This window comes from Capricornis sumatraensis, chromosome 16, assembly GCF_032405125.1.
Source record: "Capricornis sumatraensis isolate serow.1 chromosome 16, serow.2, whole genome shotgun sequence".
NCBI classification, from domain to species: domain Eukaryota; kingdom Metazoa; phylum Chordata; class Mammalia; order Artiodactyla; family Bovidae; genus Capricornis; species Capricornis sumatraensis.
This window is the reverse complement of record NC_091084.1, coordinates 76,629,342-76,642,211: the sequence shown is the minus strand read 5'-3', so window position 1 is coordinate 76,642,211 and position 12,870 is coordinate 76,629,342. Positions and strand designations below refer to the sequence as shown.

Below are 12,870 nucleotides of genomic sequence, written 5' to 3'. Positions count from 1 at the left end.
TTTGACTCCCTGCTATCCCTGGACCTGGTAACAGTTTTTAAGAACTTAGAACTTAAGTTACTGTTCATTTCTCTTTGGAGGAGTAGCAAGTTGTGCATGTGTCTGCAGTTGTGGGTGCTGTTCGTTAGCAGTGACTACAAGGTGATGGTAGGCTTATTTCTAAATTTCCTTGCTTTTATTAGTTTAAATTAGACCCGTAGGGGTAATTATGCCACCCCAGTGCATGAGGAAGCAGTCATTGGTGGTTGTGCGTCTAAACCCATGTACAGTACGTTGGAAAGATAGCTTTTAATGTTATGATGCTGTTTGGCATATTTAGTTTAGTGCAAGGAGTGCATTTATTTAACAGGACTCTTAATAAGCTCCCACTACACCAAAGACGTCTTTTAAAAAATTATACTTAAGAAGACTTTGTAGTATTCCCCAGTAGAGTTCATCTAGAGCCGCAAAACCTTACTAAAATAAAACTTATTCCTTTAACCGGTATTCATTTAAGTGGGTTTCTCTGTACTTGGTTTCCATGGAAATAGCGAATAGCTAACGTTATTTATAAGGTGGAAGTAAAATAGGGTGCCTAATGGGACCCCATGCTGCTCTGATGAAGAGACTTAGGAAAAAAAATCCATGCTCATGGGATTTTTTTTTTAAACAGGGTTAATGGAAGCCCTGATTTCAGTCTTCTGTAACAGAAAATATTTTTGGTTTTAAAGGCTAGCTTTAATATCAGGCAGACTTCTTTTTTGGTATGTATTGCTTTCACTTTCAGATTTTAGGACCACTTACTTATCAGCATGATTGAGACTTTATGCTTCATAGTCATGTTTCTTTGTGGTTTTTGTTTCAAAAGTTAAAATCCCCAGCATATTACAGCTGTTTCAATTTCTCATTGACATTTCAGAGTACAGATAAAAAGCTAAATGTTCGTTAATGATAGCAGTGATGATAAAGAATCAATATGTTGGACTACATAGTTTTTTTTTTTTAACTGTGAATGTTATGGAAACATTTAGTTTTCAGGCCTTAAGTCAGGGTTCTTTTTCATTTGTGTTGCGGAGCTAAGATCAGAAGAAAATCTTAATTTTCTTTGGAGGATAGAAATGGGGAAAATCTTAATTTCTCTTTCTTTAAAAAATGGATTGTTGCCAAAGCCCTTCTAATTGAAATAAATGTTAATTCTTTTAGTAACTGTGGATTAGGAATAAACCTTGGCTTTTTCCTTACTGCTCCGGTAAGGCCTACTCTCAGTTTTTGTAGGCCTTCAGCAAAGCCTTGCGGTTTTTTTTAAAGCCCTTTCATGTGAAAGAATATCACTCCCTTTGTGTGTGTGTTTGTGGCTGGGGTGTGTGTGTGAGTGCATGTGTGTGTCTCACTAATTTTTCTGTGGCCTGAAACACACCTGCTCATTTTTCAGCCTGGTGAGTGCAGCAGTGAAGTGAGAAGTGAGGCAGTATGAGACACAGTAAGGTGCTGTAGTTTTTATTCTAGTTTTGGTTGTCTTTGGGAGCTTGTGATTGTTATCTGTTTGTCTGGAAGTGCTTTGTGATTATTCCAGGCTGTCGGTGCAGCAGGAGTTTTCTTCTGTGCTTTTTAAAGGCAAGGATTGCAGTGCACCTAGGGCTCCATCGGGGGAGGAGTTTTTGTTTTGTTTGTGTGTGTGTTTCTTTGGACAAGCTTCTCCTACAGTTGGGCTTCCTGTGCTCTAATGTAGACAATTCTCGTTGTTTTAATCCTGTTGAATTTTTGTGTGAGATACTTTATCTCCAGCAATTCACTAGTTTTGTTTTGTTTTTCCCACCTGTGCATATTGGTGCTATTTTATAAAATTTCCCTTATGCAGTAATTTTTCTTTTAGTTTAGCTTTTTCTTGTATATTTTTAAAATCAAGTGTTTACCAGTGACCTTCCTTAGTCACTTTTATTTAAATGATCTTTATTCTTTAGAGACATAGGAATTTGGGTCTATTATCCCATCTCTGAGAGAACAAGTCCCAGTAGTTGCAGTTAGTGCCACAGAAAGGGTTTTCACAGATTCGGTGCTGGGCGTTGATCCTCCTCCTTACTTGACACCCAGAACTCCCATTAGTGTTAACAGGAGGCACTGGCTTAAATCCCTATACACCAAGATGAATACAAGCTCTTCTGTAATGCTTTATAGATACCTCAGTTGTTTTTCGTTGATGATGGCTAGAGTTTTGGTCCTGAGGTTAACTGATTATTAAAATAAGAGTTTGAGCTGTCTTGGGATATGGGGTGATTTACTAAGTCTGATCTGTAATTAAGAAGGTTATGTTATGATGATTAGACTCAGAAAACATTTACACCTTTGTGCGCTGTGGAAGCTTGTGAATAAGGAATTTTGTACTTTATAGCATGATGAAGCAAGAATTCTCCTTTCCATTGATTTTTTTGTAATATGTTACTACAAAACAAATGATTTTTACAAGTTTTTGTACGTATTCTAAGAATTTAAGTAACTTTTTTCAAAATTTGTAAGCCTTAACACAATTACTCTCTAGCATTTTAAGACTCTTGTCAGCTAATGTTGCTAACATTCTTCAAGCATATAGAAGCTAATAATGTGCACTGTCTTAGAGCGTGGGCATTGCAATTACTGGTCAAGTATTAGATAATCACTGTTTACTATGCCTATCTGAATTGTGGATTTTTATTACTTTATTTATACACAGTGTAATGGAAGGATTCCTAGATGGAGAGCAGTAAATCTGGGTTTTAGACTGGGCTTTGCCTGTTACAATCTTTATAGCTTGTGGCTAGACATCTAGATCTTTTAGACCACTGTTCCCCTTGAAATGAAAGTATGGATCTGGTGCTCTAGGGTGTCCATTCTCGCTTTAGGCTATTTGAAGGCCTACTTTCCTAGGTCCTGAAGGTAACAGAGATGTATAACACAGTGGTTTCTAATCTTGGCTATGTGTCAGAATCTTCTGGAGGAACTTAAAAAAATTACAGATATCTAGGCCCTAAATCAGACATAATGAATTCAGAATCTTTAAGGGTAGGGCATGTGAATCTATACATTTTTTGAAGTTTTAAAGTTACCTTGATATAAGTTTGAGAATTGCTTGTACAGGAAATTATTTCTGTTCTACACATGTGGGGTGTGTGTGTGTGTATAGTTAGGGAAATGAGACGTGTAAGTTACAGTGTGAGATAGTACATGGTTATATTCTAAGATGAATGAGGGGTGTGTGTGTGTGTATAGTTAGGGAAATGAGACATGTAAGTTACAGTGTGAAATAGTACATGGTTAAATTCTAAGATGAATGAGAAAGATGATAAATACTTCGCAAATTAAAAAAATGGAAAACTGGGAGTTGGAAAAGCTATTAATCAATGAGTCTTCATCTGGGTGCTAATGGTTGAGTAGGACTTGGATAGGCAGAGAGAAGATAAAAAAAGGGTATTCTTGGTGTGAGAAAGAATGTCCCTAAAGTGAACGTTTGGGGAGGGGGACAGTTCTGATGAATGTTTTAATCTTTGTTTTAGTATTCTACTCTTGCAGCTGCTGTAGGTTTCCTGACATTTGAGGAAGCGAACTGTTGAAGGTATTTGATGGGAGAGAGTGTTCCAGAAGAGCCCTGAGAAGAGAACTTGTTAGGAGTTTTTGAAATACAGAAAAGAGGCCGGGGTGGCTGGGATAAATTGAGGAATGGGGAGAGGGAAGAAGGTGAGGTCTAACAGTAACCGAGGCCCACATCACTAGGGCCTTGTGGCCGTTGTAGAGGAATTCAGCTTTTTCTCTAAGCATGATGAGAAGCCATTGGAGGATTTTGAGCAGAGGCATGACTAGATCTGTCTTTTAAAAAGGCTACTGACAGACTAGACTTTGGAGGACAAAGATGGAAGTGGGGAGGCTGGCCAATTAGGAGCCTATTGCAATAGTGTAGGTGAAAGATGATGGTGACTTGGACTAAGGAGGTGGTAGTAGAGTTGAGACAAGTGGTCACAGTCCCATGTATTTTGAAGGCAGAGGCAAGAAGTTCAGTTATTGGACTGGATGTAGGATATGGGAAAGAGGAGTCAGGGATGACTTTAAGATTTTGTCCTGAAAGGATGGAGTTTCCATTTACTGAAATGAGGATGACTCTGGGGAGGAAGTTGGGAGATAGGTAGTCAAGAGTTTAGTTTTAGATTTGTTGAGCTTGAGAAGCCAATTTGACAGGTGTCAAATGGGCAGTTTGATATGTAGGTTTGGAAATCAAGGGACAGGTCTTGGCAGAGATACAAACAAATTTTGGAGTCACCAGTGTACAGATCCTTTTATAGCTATGAGACTGGATGAGTTTACCTAATGGGAAGCGTTCCAAGAACTGAGCCTTGGGGGAGTTCAACATTTCAGGTCTTGAGAGATGAGAAAGAACTAGCAGAAGAAACCCAGAAGAGTGCCGAAAGAGATTGGGAAGAGAGTCAAGTGTGCTTGGTGTCCTGGCAGTCAAGAGAAGAAAGGATTTCATGAAGGAAGGGATGATCAGCAGGGTCAGATAATACTGTGTGAACAGGGAAATGAGGGCTGAGACTTAACTGTTGGATTTAGCAACAGAGAGGTCACTGTTCCAGACAAGACTGAAAGAGGCAAAAGCCCTAATGGAGTGGGTTCAGTAGAGAATGAAAGGAGAGGAACTGGGGACAGTGACTTTCGTTAACTCTTTCAGGGAGTTTTGCTACAAGTTGCAGTTCAGATAATAATTACAGAAGACAGTAACTACAGAAGAATATGGAGTTTTGGAAGGCTATTTTTTTTAGATAAAAGAAGCAAAATGATCCAGTAGTGAAAGAAAATTTGATGCTTCAGGAAAGAGAGGGGAGAGGGATGCCCTTGAGAGGGTGAGATTAAGAGGGCTTGGGGCAAGAGGGATGATTATGATATTGGGCCGCACCTAAAGAACTAAATCTCCTTTAGCAGGATTCTGCTTTTTCATCTGAGCATTTATTTGCATTTAAATTTATTTCAAACTTATTATACTCTCTGTTAGAAGTTAGGAAAGACAGATAAAAAGCAGTAAAACTTATTGTATATGAAATTAGTGTATCAGCTTGGTGTAGTAGAAGAGATTGAATCTTCTGTGTAAGGTGACATTTTAAAGTGTCTTTGAATGACAATTATCTGTGCTATTCTAGTCCCTTATCAAAATTTATGATTGAGCACAGACTATAAACTTAATCGTTCAAAATTTGTAATGGGGTGGATTTTAGCCTAATTTAAGACATAATCTAGTGTTGAACTTTTCCTCTGCAAAATTTGTTTTTGGTTTATTTATATTCTTCATACACGAAGGTTTTATATACAAAAGATATTTACAAAGTAGTTATTAATCGCCTTAGATTTATTGATATTTAAAAATTTTATAACCATATCAGAAATCTGAATGATTCATTTCTTTATTGGCTGTAATTAAAGCAGCTACAGTACCTGTGAAGTTCCAGAGAGGAGGTGGAACAATCTTTAGTTTGCAAAAAATCAAGTGAAGTTATGTTAACAAGATAGTATTCATCTCTAAAAGTAAAAATAATTACTCCGATTCATGTGTGTTGAATGTATTTTTCAGGAACAAATCTATTTTAAAAATTTAAGCAAGTAAGGCTAAAATTTTGAACTACTTTAGCTGCAAGTGTCAAATGTATGTGAGAAGTTACGTGGATTTTCCAATCAACCTAACCTGAGGAAGTCAAACTTGCATTTCAGACTTACATACATTTTGCATATGTATAGTGTAAAAAGTACAAGTTGGATGTAAATATTTTTGCTGCTAACTAATTTTTATTAAATTACAGAAATACTTGCTTTTCTTTTTTTAAATCAGTATCCCAATGGTAGTCAGTTAATCATCAGTCTTCAGAAGGAACACTTCGGGTAGTTCTAATGCAGTGTTTAAGAGTCACTAGTCTAAAAATAATTTACTCTTCTTGGGTATCTGAACCTCTGCGAATCTTATTTAAGTTGTGGATCTTCTTCCCAGAATACTCTTACATTCACAATTTAGCATATAGTATTGTGGAGTTGGCAAACCCCTCTGAAGCCTATTCATGGGGATCCCTTAGGCATAAAGGAGCTCAAGTGTTAAAACCAGCCCTAGAGAGCTTACTTACGTGATTTTTCTTTAAAATTTTATATGAAGATTTCCCCCAAAATATTTGGTCAGTATTTATCCTAGTTTCTTAAGAGAGTAACTGCTGAAACTGGATAAGAGAAAGTGTGATCTAGTAGAAAGGCCAGCTTAGTCAAAGGAATCTCAGGGTCTGTATACTTCTCTCTCGCTTGATACCAACTAGCTGTGTGACCTTCAGGGAAGTCACTTAACCTCTCAGACTTTGATTTCCGTTGTGATTTCTGCAGTCCCTGCAAGCAGTGTTACAAGTAGTTTTGTGATATCATGGTAAAATTCCTTGTCAATTAGGGATTGACTCTGCTATTTATTTTTGGAGAAAATGCCCCAGAGATAAGGTGCATCCATTGCCTTTCTTACTGAATATGATTTTCAGAAGAGTTTATTTGACTATACTTCTCAAATGCCATTTGTGTAAAAGTTGAAATCCCAATCCGATCCTGACCACTTTGAGTCTCAACATATTTTATACATTCTGAGTATAAGCTATTGTTATGTATTGCAGTTATAATTCTCCAGTTCTGTGGATTGCTTTTTCATTCTCTTAAATGGTGTGTTTTTTTTTTTTTTTTTGATGAACAGAAGTTCCTAATTTTTATTTGATCCAATATATCTATCTTTTCCTTTTCATTATATTTTAAAATGGCAATCAACTGTTTTTATCCAAAGTCACTCATTTAACAAATAATGCTGTGGGAGATTGATACATAAGAGATTATCCCCAGCATGAAAGAGCTAACAAGAAATGCCTAGTAGGGAAAATAAGCCAGCAACTGAAAGTTAAGGTTCCACTCAGTCAATTAATTAATTTAACAAATATCTGTTTACCATTTACTTTGCTTTTGGTCACTCCACTTGGCTTGTGGAATCTTAGTTCTCCGACCAGGGACTGAACCTGAGCACAGCAATTGAAGTGTCCAGTCATGACCACTGGACTTCTAGGGAGTTCTCTCTGAGGAGCCTTTACTGTTTGCCTGGTAGTCTTTGAGTAGTACAGAATCTGTACTAAGAATCCACTTTTTAAAATTGACATAGAACATCATATTAGTTCTAGGTGTACAACATAATGGTTTGATATGGGTGTGTATTGTGAACATCACGCATAGTCAGATATTTTTCTTTCTTAGTGAGAATCCACTTTTTTGGTAGGGGGAGGCCGTACCTTTTGGCATGTGGGATCTTCGTTCTCCAACCAGGGACTGAACCCATGATCCTTGCAGTGGAAGCACAGAGTCCTAACCACTGGACCACCGGGGAATTCCCAAGAATCTACTTTTTAATAACCACATCATTCTACAGATCATTTTATAGATTTTTCTTTTGGTTGGTAATCATTCTAATCTCGGTGATTAAAATTGCCATTTATATGGACTTTAGAACTCTAGAAAAGTGCTGCTGCTAAAAGAAAGGCAGGATAAAACAGCAAATTGAATTTCTTTTGGAAATGAATGTTAACTGCATGAATTGAGGCCCTTTAAAATTATTTTACTATATGTTGGGTATGACTGTGCATGATTAAATACAAATTTGTGATTTGGATGAAGATTTTTTTAAATATCCCTTAAGGAAATGAGAATTTACATCACACCATTGGAGTGACTTCAGTGGACAAATGTACTATGTTTAAGGCATAGGATGACATAGATTTAGAGCATGATATGTTCAGTTTAAATAAGTTAATACTAAAATACTAAGGAAAAAGTTTTAATTTTTGTTCACTAATTTTTTTAACTAGAAAAGTTTGGGGCAAGGACGAGTTAAACAATATAGCTTGACATGAGTTTTCTGACCTTGAAATCAACTTAATGGAGTTTAGATAATCTTAAAAAACCACAATTGATAAAAGCATCACTGGGCATAGATTGGGATCCCAAAACCTTGATTTTTCTTTTTTCCCCTGGCTCTATCACTGATATGGCATAGGGAAAGTCACTTTAGTGTTATGTGGTTCACAGTTTAAACTGGTAGGACTTTAAGAATGAAAAGTTTAATTGAAATTATGACTATACATATAAGATGCTTGAATTTTATAGCCTTATAAGACAGGTCCATTTCAAGATTAATTGAAAAAAAAAAAAGCCTTTTAAGTAGATCAGCCTAAGGGCCAATGATGTTAGCCTAATTTGTAAAATAAAGCAGCAAACAGTGAAGGTCATTTGTTGGGGATGTGGGTGTATTTCTGCATTTCTGTGTCTCTTAGGAAAGGGAAACTGTCAACTACTTTTTCTTGTCTTGAAAAGGCTGTGGAAAAGTGAAAAAAAAGAACAACGGGAAAATTAGATATTCAATTGCCCTTGAGTTCTTCTCTTGTAAAAATGAAATTACCTATCTCTTTCCTTATTTTTTTCTTTTGGGTTTTAAAGCTTTGGAGATTCTTGTGTGTTTTGTTTTTTTTCTCATGGAAATGAGATAGAAATCTTTACGTTATCAGCTTTTGATGACTTGTCATAAGTCTGTGTTTGTAGTCTAATTCCATTTTCCCCTTCTTCTCTCATAGGGAACAAGAGAACTGAAGGAGAGCCAGTTTCCCCAAAATTGGTAAGTACTTTTTTCAAGCAGGCACACTGTGCCTGATGCTCATTGGATGATAACTCAAATATTCAGTGATTTTTTTTCTTTTTTTGCAAAAAAGCTCTCTCCCAGAAATGAGAAAGGCTTCGCTGTTTGTACTGAGTGAACGTGAATTTTTGTCTAATTTCACATAACCATACCTCAAATTCATTTGTGTTTCTAATAATACTGCTAGGCTTGCATGTTCCTACATTCGATAACCTCTTAAAATGTAAAGGTCCCCTTTGCGGAAAATGTCCTTAATGCAGTGGTTAGGGCTGAAAATTCAGAAACCAGGAAATTCAAAAGTTAAGGTTCCCATTGTGTCTTGTATTATTTAATACACTGTTTAATTTGATGGCCTTAGTATATATGCAAAAAGGCTAAGTTAATGTAGTTATGGGAACCTTGACTTTGAAATTTGGGGACTCTTAGCATTTATATTACTAAATTTAGTGTTGGATTGGCCTCATGTCTGATCCTACATTTTCAGTGTATGTTTTGTATAATTCTTGAAGAGGAAAAAGTTTTTAAAATGAGAGAAATGTAGCAGTGTGGGTCGTATAGGCAAACATGTTTTTTCCATAGTATCAGTTTTAATGTCTACTTTAACAGCTTATAAATCATCACACTTAATAATTTATTTGAGTGTATAATTCAGATTACACAGGGCATTCCAGTGTCTAAAGACCAGACAAACATCAACCTTATATTGACAGCATGTATTATGATAAAAAATTAAATTCAAACAAGATAACTGGAATAGGGTAGTCCCCTATTGCAAGGTACTTTTTTTTTTTTTAATTCTTTCTCTCAAATGGTAATTCATTTAGTGGGTGGAGTAGATATTTAGTTGAGGCTTCTTTCATAACTTAATGGTCACTGAGGTATCTCTTACCTTTTAGGTATTGGGCTTTGAACATGAAAGGGAAGCATTTGAACCAGTTAATCTTAGATTATACTACCTTTTTATCTACTTGCCTTTCTCATGGAACCATTAAAAATAAATAGTCAAGACCCCATAGCCATTTAGTTTGAGATGCAATGGAATCATACATTTCTTAAAGAAGAAGGAATGTTAAGGGCCTTCTCTTTGAACCGTTTACCAGGTGTGGCAGTTTCTTCTCTTATATCCCTGACATACTGTTATTCAGATATATCCCTGATGTATTAAATTCTACATTTTAAAGAATGTAGCTCATATTTCTGTAATGTGTTCTGAGGAACTGTAATTTCCACAGAAATTAATAAATATTATTGAGGTGGGGTGGTGGGGAAAATGTTCTGTGGTCAAATAATTTGGAAAATGCTGCTTTAAACAAAGTTAAACAGGTTTCTTTACTGCAGGACTTCTCAGAACCTTTAATATGCTAATGTGCATTGTGAATCTCCAAGAGGGGGATATGATATGCAGCATTCTTGAATACTTCTATTGACAGGGAGCCCACTACCTCATAAGGTAACCCATTCCTTTTTTGTACAGCTCTTATCCTTAGCTCTTCCTTAAATTGATCTGAAATCTCTCTCCCATAACTTCCACTTCTGTTAAGTACTTATTAGTTATACCAAGACCACCGTCCTCTCTTATGTTCTCCTTTGTGTAGTAAAATATTTATCATTAAAAAGCATTCTGGTAAAGACGGCAACCATTTCTAAAATCTTGACCTCATTGTCACTATGCTCTTATACGACTCTTCTCTTCAGCCTCCTTCATTTTGAATTTCTGTGCATTTTTGAATTTGCTTCAGCATTCTTGTTGTTGGGTATAGTTGGGAAGAGTTTAGTAGACATGCTTAATTTCTGTAAAGAAAAGTAGCAGATAGAAGAGTGTATGTGTGTCTGCCAGGCCTGGAGCCAGGAAGCTGAGGTAGAAACTGTGTCTTAGAATGAACACTGGCGGTAGGGAGTGGGGCCAGACACTCACTGCAGCAGACGTGTGCAGAAGAGGGGGCTGTGGGGAAACCCTGACTCGACCAAAAATACCACTCCCTTGTGCTGGAATGGTATGACTTGTGCAGGTATTCCTTGTTGTTGTTTTTTTCTTCTTTTTAACAAGGATCTGGCCCCATTCCACCCAAGAAACCAAAGGAAAGATACATATTTTATACTCAAAGGCATTCATACTTTCAGATATCGTTAATCGAATTGTGTGTGTGTGTGTGTGTGTGTGTGTAAATTCAGTGGTTAAGAAGCATCAGTCTTACTAGCTCAGGTTTGTCAACACCTGTAATAGCAGTACTTGAGCATAGTAACCTTGCCAGATTCAAAATGTAGCCTCCAATATCAAGTTCTTTGTGAAGTAGCATTTCCTGTTGACCTGTGGAGTGTTACCAAAGAAATACCAGATGAAAATAAGAAAATAAACATTATATATATTTTTTAATGTCATCTTATTGATTCATGTTAGTAAATGTTAGTTTTCATAAGTTATTAAATTTTTCACATTTGTGATCATTTTTAGCACTGTTAAAAGTTAAAGATATGTTTTATCTATTAGCATATTAGATACATAGTAATCAGTAAGTATTCAGTACAAATTGAAACCTGATATTTTAATAATGCTTCCCTGGTGCCTCAGGTGGTAAAGAATCTGCCTGCAATGTGGGAGATCCAGGTTCTATCCCTGAGTTGCGAAGATCCCCTGGAGAAGGGAATGGCTACCCACTCCAGTATTCTTGCCTGGGGAATTCCGTGGACAGAGGAGCTATTTCCGTATTGTAGTAATTTAATTTTAGTATTTTAGTAATAAGCATGAGACAAGTAAGGATACATAGATCTACAAGACTTTACTTTTTCATATTTTAAAAAATTAATTAAGCGTACTTGAAACACTATTTTGAGAGTATAGATCAAAAATGAAGTCTTACACCAAGTAGATACATGGTATAGAGAACCCTGAGCTGTTCATTTTTAAGGAATTCAGTCTGGGGGCACAATGTATTACAGACTTCCTGTAGTTAAGTAAACTTGGTTGATGCAATGAGTTTTGATTGGGAAAAGATTTATATCAGTTCAAGAACAGAGCAATAATTTTGGTAATAAATTCAGAGTTGTAGCATTAATGCTTTATTAGAATCATTATGAAAGATCTAGCAGTCATACATCTCCAAGCAGAACTGTAACCAGGAAAATGGTTAGAATCCCTTTCTTAGAGAAGTTGGAAATAAGAAAGCTTACATACTCTTTTCAGAAATATACTGTGTTGAGAAGTTTATACAAAAGTTTGTGTGTGTGAGTTAAGTATGTTAAAAGAATAGAACTTTACAGATTACAAATGGCTTTTCATATAACTTCACCTAATTTAAACCTCATAATAGTTTTGTGAAACAGATGATTCTGTTCCCCTTTTTCTGATTTATAAGCAAACAAGCCTAAAGCTGAGAGTGGTTGCACAGTGAGTAAATGGAATCAGGTGTGGGTTTTTTTGAGACAGTGAATGTTCTTTTCAGACACTACATCTGCCCTTGTTTGTTTGTTTTTTTTTAGTGAGATTTGGTTATTTTGTCTGTTTGCTTGCTCATTTGGTTTGTGGAGTTTTTATTTATGTGTTTTGTAATTTGAATGTGGGAGGCCATTAGGTGTCCCTGTGGTTTGACACATCCAGTCTTGAATATAGTGAATGTTGGTATTTTGTGCTAAGCACTTGCCTTCTCTGGTGGTAGTACTTAGAACTGATGGGTGGCAAAAGGCTGTGTTCCTCAGTAAATTATTTTGTAAGTCTCTCTATATTTACCTTGCAGAAGTGGATTTGTTATTTATAATTTATTAGAATTTGTCAAAATATGATAACTCATCTTTTTATAAATTTTGCCTTCTTTATAATACTTTATATTACCTTCTATATTACTTTATAATACTAGAAACTGCCCCCAAATGGTCACCACATGATGGCTGCATGCATTGTCTAAGCCTCCAAAGTATTTTTTAAAAGGATTCAACATGTGCTTGCATTGTTTTTTGTAGGCTATGAATATATATGTATATAACTTGTTCTTTAGGCAGAAATCAGTCTTTTAAAAATGCAGAAAGAGGCTTCTGTGAAAAAGAAATAATATTAAATGAATCTTCTAATCCTTCATATATTTTTCTATAATAAGTCACTACCTTTTTTAACCCTTCAGTTTTATCTTGAAATAAAATGAGTAATTGGCCTTTAGAGTCCTTGCCGAATAAAATTTCTTGCCTTTGTGTGTTTC

The 12,870-nt window shown here is 35.9% G+C and overlaps 1 protein-coding gene across 5 annotated transcripts in view; it reads left to right on the top strand.

The window, feature by feature from the left end:
- The window catches only part of PHF21A (PHD finger protein 21A), a 187,977-nt gene that overhangs the window by 17,764 nt on the left and 157,343 nt on the right, over positions 1-12,870 (top strand). For all 5 annotated transcript variants that reach the window (XM_068988372.1, XM_068988374.1, XM_068988373.1 and 2 more), the window contains one exon: positions 8,622-8,662. The gene's annotated coding sequence lies outside the window, so the exon portion shown is untranslated. The remainder of the gene's footprint in view (positions 1-8,621; positions 8,663-12,870) is intronic.